General features: G+C 44.7%; 1 protein-coding gene across 3 annotated transcripts in view; it reads left to right on the forward strand.

The window, feature by feature from the left end:
- GLRA1 (glycine receptor, alpha 1) overlaps positions 1-8,084 on the forward strand; it is an 84,979-nt gene that overhangs the window by 56,238 nt on the left and 20,657 nt on the right. The window lies entirely within an intron of this gene.

Genomic DNA, 8,084 nt, shown 5'->3' on the forward strand with positions numbered 1-8,084 from the left:
AGCTTGATTTAAATTTTTTTCTAAAACAAGGGAATAAAGAGATAGCATACAATTGTAAAAGAGTGTGAGACTGGGAACCAGAAGTCCTAGATGCATATCCCTGTTCTAGCACCTACTAGCTACATGACCTTGGGCAAGACACTTAACCTCTGTTTAACCTCGCTGAATTTCAGTTTCCTCCCCCATAAAATGAGTATAATAATACCCAATATGCTAGGTTGATGAAAAGTTTAGAGATACAATACATATAAAGTTCTAGCAAATGTTACACACCCAATACAAGTGGCTGCTATTAGCATTTTTACATAATTATTAAACTCATGCTGAGCTTTAGTGATCCCCTAAAGGCAGACAAAGATGCTCAGTTCCACTGGTCTAAACCATCTACAGTTCTTTGCAACAAACGTAGTTCTGATGGTGTGATATCCAAATGAGAACGCACCAGGCAGTGCAGTGACTTAGGAGAGGGTCAAGGCACAAAGCAGCCACCTGGGGCCAAGCAGGCAACAGGCGGGGATCTGGGCAGGCTGCAAGCACTGGACTTGAGTGGGCAGCAGAAATAGGTCAAATCCATGGGCCAAGTCAGGAATAAGGCACCAGTCAACTGTTAAACCTGGAACAGAAGCTTTCTGTCCTTTGTCCTTTTTAATACTTCCTGTTAGTTGTGGGCATCTACAAATCCACAGGTACCCGACAGCAGCCAGACGTAATAGCTGATGGCATTGAGGTGTCATGAAACTCACTCAATGCAATTCTGAGAGCCCCGGGGTAGCGTAGGCTACTGGTTGAATGCTTGGGCTCTGGCATTAACATCCTGGGTTCAAATCCTACCTTTGCTACTTACTAGCTGTGTCATACCAGGAATGGTACCCTAACCTTCCTGTGCCTTGATTTCTCTAACTAAAAACTGGGAATAATAATAGAATCTACATCACAGAGTTACCGTGAAGATAAAATAACACACAGAAACCTCTCAGCGTGGTTTCTTACACGTGGCAAAGTCTCAATATATTAGTATTATTTGCATCGTTATTACCAATTCTAGATATACCAGTAACTAGTGGTGGGAACTTAAGATTTTAGGGTTTTAGTTTCCACGTCTGTCCAATGAGACTAAGCATCTTCTCTTTCATGCCAAACCTCATAGAAAAAGTTCTAATGTGTGGGTGCTTTGAAAGTAAAAAGCAGTAAATAAATATGGCATTACTAGTAAAAGGAGCCGATATAGCACACTACTTAAAAGCACAGGACTTTGGAGTCAAAGAGTCCTGGAGTCGAGTCTCAGCTCTGTCACTAAGTTTAGGCAAAGTACTTAATATCCCCAGGCCTCCGTTGACCTGTAAAATGGTGCCACAGTGAGAATTTAGTGAGAAGTTTCATATAAAGCACTTAGCACAGTCCCTGGCACTCAGCCAGGGTTTCGTAAACCCTACATGTGCCAACCGAGCCAGGTCCACACTTTCGAAGGACGGCAAGGAGACTGAGGCTGACCCTTCTTACGTTTGCAGGAAACATCTATGACTCTTTCTTTCTGTAGTGCTTCTCGGATGTCTGGGAAAATGCTTGAGAAGCAAGGAGCCGGGGGAAGGGAAGCAGCACTCATCAACCACACCTGAGCATCCCCCACTCTGAAGGGGCCCCCAGGCCTCTGGCCTTTGGCAGACTGGTCCAGCTCACGTGCATCTGAATCCCAAACCCTGTCAGAGCCAAACCCACATTAGAGCTTCTCCAGGGAAGCTGGGACTGCCTGATGGCAGAGCAACTTGGTTCTTGTCCTCTTGGCCCTAGGGCTTCCCTCAAAGGATAAAAAAAAGGAAGTGGGATAGGGGTCAAGATTCCTGCATGCGAGTCCCACCTTAGCCATTGAATTGCTGTGTGGCTCTGAGAAAGTCCCTTTCCCTCTCTGGCCACCTGTAAAATGAAGGAGTTGAGACAGAAGTCTCCAAGGTTCTTTCTAACTGTAATATGTAATGATGAAAATAATGCAGATGATGACGATGATGATACAGAACTATGATTCTCTCATCTACTGCCCCCTCCATTCCTACTATCTTAGTTTAGATCCTTCTTAACTTCAACTGAACTGTCACAACAGCCTCAAAACAGGGCTCTCTGTACCTGTTTTCTCTCACTTCCAATCCCCCACGGTTGTTCCTGACAAACGGATCTTCCTGAAGTCAGACTGTGATATTGCTACACTGCTGAAGTCTTCAGTGGTGCCAAATTGGCTCCAGAATGCGATCCAGACACCTTGGGTTGGCAGTTAAGGATAACCACAGCCTCAGATCAATCCATTTCACAGCCTTCTTGCAGCAGAGTGGTTGAGAGCATAAACTTTATATAACCTGAAAAACAGGTTTGAACTCTAGCCCCACTGCTTACTGTGTGAACTTGAACAAAGCACTTAATCTCCCTGCATTTTCTTCATCTATAAAATTAGGTTGAAGATGCCTAGTATACATCATAGGATTGTTTTAAAGACGAAATAAGCCAATGTGTGTGGCATGCTTAGACATAATGCCTGGTCTGTAGTAGGTCCTTGATAAAGAAGAACTGTTACTACTTGTGCTGCTAATGGTTGAGCTAAACTGAACTATTTGAATGCCCCTGCCTACACACCTTTGCTTGTGTTATTCCTTCCACATGAGATTCCTTTTACGCCCACCTACATATACCCCAATTCTATAACAAATGCCCCGAGGCTGCAGCCTCATCCTCATGCCCCGTCCTGCTCCAAGCCTGACTCCTCACCTCCGTCCTTCCTCCCAATGCATCACTGGCCTCCTTCCCAGGAGAAACCAGGCATTGCTCATAGCTCTGAACAAGTCCAGATTAGAGATGCTAACGTCAGGAGGATGGAACAAACTGAAAGGGTCTGTCTCAGATGCCACCTTCTCCCCAAAAGTCTCTCCAGATCCAAGCCTATGATTTGAAAGCAAGAGTCAACAGGAATCTCTTAGGGCTCCTCACAGTCTTCGTCACTTTCACTTGTGCACAGTAGATATGTGTATCCATATCATACGTTGCCTGCTAGATAATTGGAGCTCTGTGAGTGGGGAAACCAAGACCTTGCGCTTCTACCTTCACTGTACTCCCAATCAGCCTAATCAACATTTATAGAGTTGGGTTGAGTTTAGAGGCAAGACACCCCTTTGAGAGCTGGAGAGCTGAGTTTTAAAAAGGTCTGAGAATCTGGTTCTTTTGTTCACCTCTTGATGCAATGTCTCCTGTTTCTGACTACAGTGGGCACACCTCTTGCCCTCCGCATCCCTTGCCACCAACACACTCAAACAGGCTCTTAGCTCTTTCCTGCTAAAACACTTCATGCTTTCTATTTCACCACAACACTGAGTTTAGAGGAGTTATGTTAGAATCGGAAATTAGACACAGTAAGGGTGGGGGACAGATCTAACTGCAGGTGGCACACAGGAAACCCTCAATAAATGGTGGAATGAATGAATGAATGAGTTAATGCTCCACCTCGGTCTTACAAGCAAGGCAGCTAATTGCCCAGTAACCAGAAATCAGATCATCAGGAAATCTCAGAGGCAAGATGTGTGAGCTTATGCTGAAGACCATTGAACTAGAGCTCTGGAAATCCCTCCTGCTTCAGGTTTATGGGCCACCCTTGAGAGTTTAAGACCTAGAAACCAGCTACCAGAGGTGGATCCTGAGGTGCTAAGGTGGAGAATTCAAATGTTGCTTCCCCCAGCCCCTGAACTTGAACCTGAACCCTCAGTGTGTCAAACACCAACCAACATAAGTACAGGGCTAAATAAGCAAAACAGCATTTAGCTTTGAGCCTATTACACCAATTACATTGATCTCTTCCAAGCTGCATTTCCCACTGCTGTTTACCAACTTGGGGGGAGAAGATCAATGGTGGCAACTTGTTTGGGTAGCAGCTGCTGAGGGCAGGAGTTGCAGGTGGAAAGAGCCAAGCCACCCGAAGATACGGAGACACATCCTCCCTGTCTCTCAAGTTAACTGTTCATTAGTCATTTCATAATGAGATCTTATGCGTTTTATTTTTCTTAGTTTATTTTATCTTATTATTGATTGATCGACAAATTGAGACAGAGTCTCACTCTGTTGCCCTGGGTACAGGGCTGTGATGACACTGGTGTCATCGTAGCTCACCACAACCTCAAACTCCTGGGCTCAAGCAATCCTCCTGCCTTAGCCTCCCAAGTAACTGGGGCTACAAGCACGTGCCACCACGCTTAGCTAATTTTTTTCTATTTTTGGTAGAGACAGGGTCTCGCTTTTGCTCAGGCTGGTCTCAAACTTCTGACCTCAAGTGATCCTCCCACCTCGGCCTCCCAGAATGCTAGGATTACAGTCATGAGCCACCATGCCTGGCCTATTTTTCTTCTTTTAGATGATGTACATTTAAATATACACAGACACACACACACACACACATATATATATTTTTTTTTTTTTTTTTTTTTTTTGAGACAGAGTCTCGCTCTGTCACCTGGGCTACAATGCCATGGCATCAGCCTAGCTCACAGCAACCTCAAACTCCTGGGCTCAAGCAATCCTCTTGCCTCAGCCTCCTGAGTAGCTGGGACTACAGGCGTGTGCCACCACGCCCGGTTAATATTTTACTATTTTTGTTAGAGACAGGGTCTCACTCTTGCTCAGGATGGTCTCGAACTCCTGAGCTCAAGCAGTCCTCCTGTCTCGGCCTCCCAGAGTGTTAGGATTACGGTCATGAACCACCATGCCCAGCCACATTTATATTTTTTACTGTCAACATGCTTGACTTATACAATAAGAAAAAAACAAAAATATATTTAAATATCAGTAATAAAATGCAAATGTAATAACACCCATCTCTACTTAAAATTCTCCAGAGGTTCCACATTACTATCAGGATGAAGTCCAAATTCCTCAGTCAGCTTGCAAGACCCTGTGTGCTTCCTCCTGCTCCCCTCCTTATGCATCTACTCGCCATGCTTTCCAAAGTGCCACTCTCTCACTTTGCCTCTAGGCCTTCACGTATGCACTTCCAACTGCCCAAAATGACTTTCCTCTTTGGCTCAACCATATTTGACCTCACTTTAAATATCACTCTTCCTGGAGACTTCTTGATCACCACTCCCAAGCCTAGATGGGAAGCTGCCTTCTATATTTCCCTAGCACCCCGCACTTAACCCTGTCACAGGCCTTATCTCAGTTAACTGAATAAATATATCTTTTTTGTTCTCAGTGGGTTTCCCAGTGCCTAGGATAGTGCCTGACACTTAGTAGATACTCAGTTAAACGTTGTTGGAAACAATAAAAGTAAAAACAATTAGCCATTAGATTCGGAAGGGCTCTGAGAGACTATCTAGCCTAACTTCTTTCTACACAAGGCCCAGAGCAGAGCCAGGTTCTAATTTCAGGTTCTTTCCTGAATTGCTGTGTGACCCTAGAAAATGCCTTCCCCATCTGGGTCTCGTTCTCTCCAGCTATAAAATGAGGGAAGCCCATTCTGCTCCAACTTGTTCTGACTTTGCCCCCTCCTCCTCCTGGGTACTGGGCAGCTCCGTGGGATGATGCAGTGGAAGTATAATGTCTGGTTCGTCCCCTCAACTTGCCGCCAATCAAGTTAAGGAGATAAGACAGATATAGCAAGGAAGTGCTCGATTAAATGTTTCTGGTGATTTGGTCTTCCTAGGAGATCAGAAAGGGAGAGGTCAGGGAAGCCTGGGGGCATTAAGTCCCCTGCAGAAGATAAGGCTTGAGCCTAGCAGGCAGAATTTGCCTAGGCAGTGAGGTTGAGACACCCTGGCACAGAATTGGCTGGCCACACCAAGTGACGTAACTCACAAGTGCTCAATAGAGGCTTAAGCTGATGCTGATTCCAACCCCAGCTCTGCCGCTCACTAGCCCTTTGCCCTGGACACATTTCTCAACCTTTCCAAACCTGTGCCCTTACCCTCACGATGGGAATCTGAATGTCTAGCTTGCAGGGACAAGGATTAAATGTATGTGACAGTATTTAGAATGGCGCCTGCTGCCTAACAGACCATTTTTAAGAAATGCCACTTTCTTTTCTTCCTTCCAGCCACATAAATGAACTTGACATGTCACCGGCAAGAACATCAAAAGTGCCGCTGGGGCTTGGGGACCCATGGCTTTTTCTGCCCAACCATTCATAGTCTGTCCACTCCGATGTGACTTGCCCAATGCCTCGTCGTAACACATGATCACACATGCACACGCTTCGTGTAAAATCCAAAGGGGAAAGGAGGCTCTTTCCAACCCCCGATCAGATGGGGCCAGATTCAGAGCTGTGCATTACCATCGACAGGACAAAGATCCAACATCCTGGCCTGAAGTCTCCCTCCACCACGGGACTCATAAGACGAGATGATGAGACCAAATGTCACTTTCTATGGGGTTAGAAGGAGAGGCTGCAATTAAACTATAGAACAATCCTATAAAATACCTTGGAACATTCTATAAAGTTATTGATACTTCTATAGGCAAACAGAAGGAGTCATGCACTGTGGGAGGAATTAGGGAGGCGTGAGGGTGAGGGTGAGAGTGAGGAGGAGGGCTGTTTGTTTTAGTTCCCCCTGCTGATGATAGATCAAGATTGATGAGGATTTAGGGGCAGCACCCCAAAAGAAAATCTGGCATGACCTCATTCATCCAGGACCCCCAGGGAAAGAGCAATAGCGGGCCCTCGTGTGTGGAGATTATTCCTTGAAGGAGAGCATTTAAAGTTGGACTTAAGCAGAGGTTACTAATCTTTTGAAGAACTACAGACCCTTTTGGGAATCCAACACAGAGAGCTATGCCCTTCCTCCTTGGGCAACACAAATAGACCATGAATTCTACTTGCAGTGTCATAATATTCATGGACCCCAGGTTTACAGTGCCTAACAAAATAAGAAACTTTTCTTAATGGAGACATTTCTTTACTGTGTTACCCAGTTTTCTGCCATGGAGACCTACCCATACCATAATTGCTTCTCACCTTGTGAATGGAAACTAAACGGACTCTTTCAGTTCCTCTAGGATCAGCAGGGGAAGTTCAACAAACCCTCAGCTAGGAGTGGGAACACTTGGGTTCCAGAATCAGCCTCGCCCCTGCATTTTAAGTCACCCTGAGCCAGTCTCAATTCTTCCTGGATTTCAGTTTCTTCATTTGTAAAAGAAAAAAAGCTGGGGGGGGGGGCGGCGGTGGGGATGGAGTTTTGACTAAGACAGAAATTCCTAACCTACATCCTGTAGAAGATGAACATCATGTACAAAATAAGAGTTCCATGGCCAAAATAAGCCAGGAAAATATCGCATATTCTATTCCCTTCTTGGAGATGCACACAATTTATTAGCATATTCAGGTCTCTGAGAAGTCCTGCAATAAAAAAAACCTGCTGCATTTCATCTCATCCAACATTTCCCTAATTGATTTGATCTGTGAATTATTTTTTTCAGTGGCTTAACTACACTGCAATTCCATCAGAGAAACATTAACTTAGCACTGAGTTGAGAAGCCAGTAACATGTGACTCCTATTTAATGACATCTATTAAAGCTTTCCAAACAAATCAACACATGTCATAGAAAATTATAGAAGGCCGGTATTAAAAGAGAATGGTATGCACCCTAGGACCAGCAGGAACACTGTAGAATTCTTCCACCCATCCTTCCTTCACTGCTTGGGAATCAACTGTTCTTTTTTAGGCAGAATAGTTTGAATGCTCAGACATCAGCTTTCAGTCTTTCCTTTCATTCCTTCAGTCTGTCTAGATTGGTGACTCTCCAACCTTAGCGTGCATACGAATTTCTGTACTATTGGGGTTGATGGTGAAAGGGGGATTTCAATTTTATCTCTAATATATTATTTCTCTTATCTAAAAAAATGCAGCAAACGTGACAAAATATTAACAAGATTATGAAAACATTAGCTGGGCATGGTGGTACATGCCTGTAGTCCCAGCTACCTGGGAGGTTGAGGCAGGAGGATCGCTTGAGCCCAGGAGTCTCAGGTTGCAGTGAGCTATGATGATGTCACTGCACTCTAGCCAGGGCGACAGAGTGAGACTCTGTCTCAAAAAAAAAAAAAGATTATGAAAACAACTG

The sequence above is a fragment of the Propithecus coquereli genome, unplaced genomic scaffold, assembly GCF_000956105.1.
Source record: "Propithecus coquereli isolate 6110/MARCELLA unplaced genomic scaffold, Pcoq_1.0 Scaffold58, whole genome shotgun sequence".
Taxonomy (NCBI): Eukaryota; Metazoa; Chordata; class Mammalia; order Primates; family Indriidae; genus Propithecus; species Propithecus coquereli.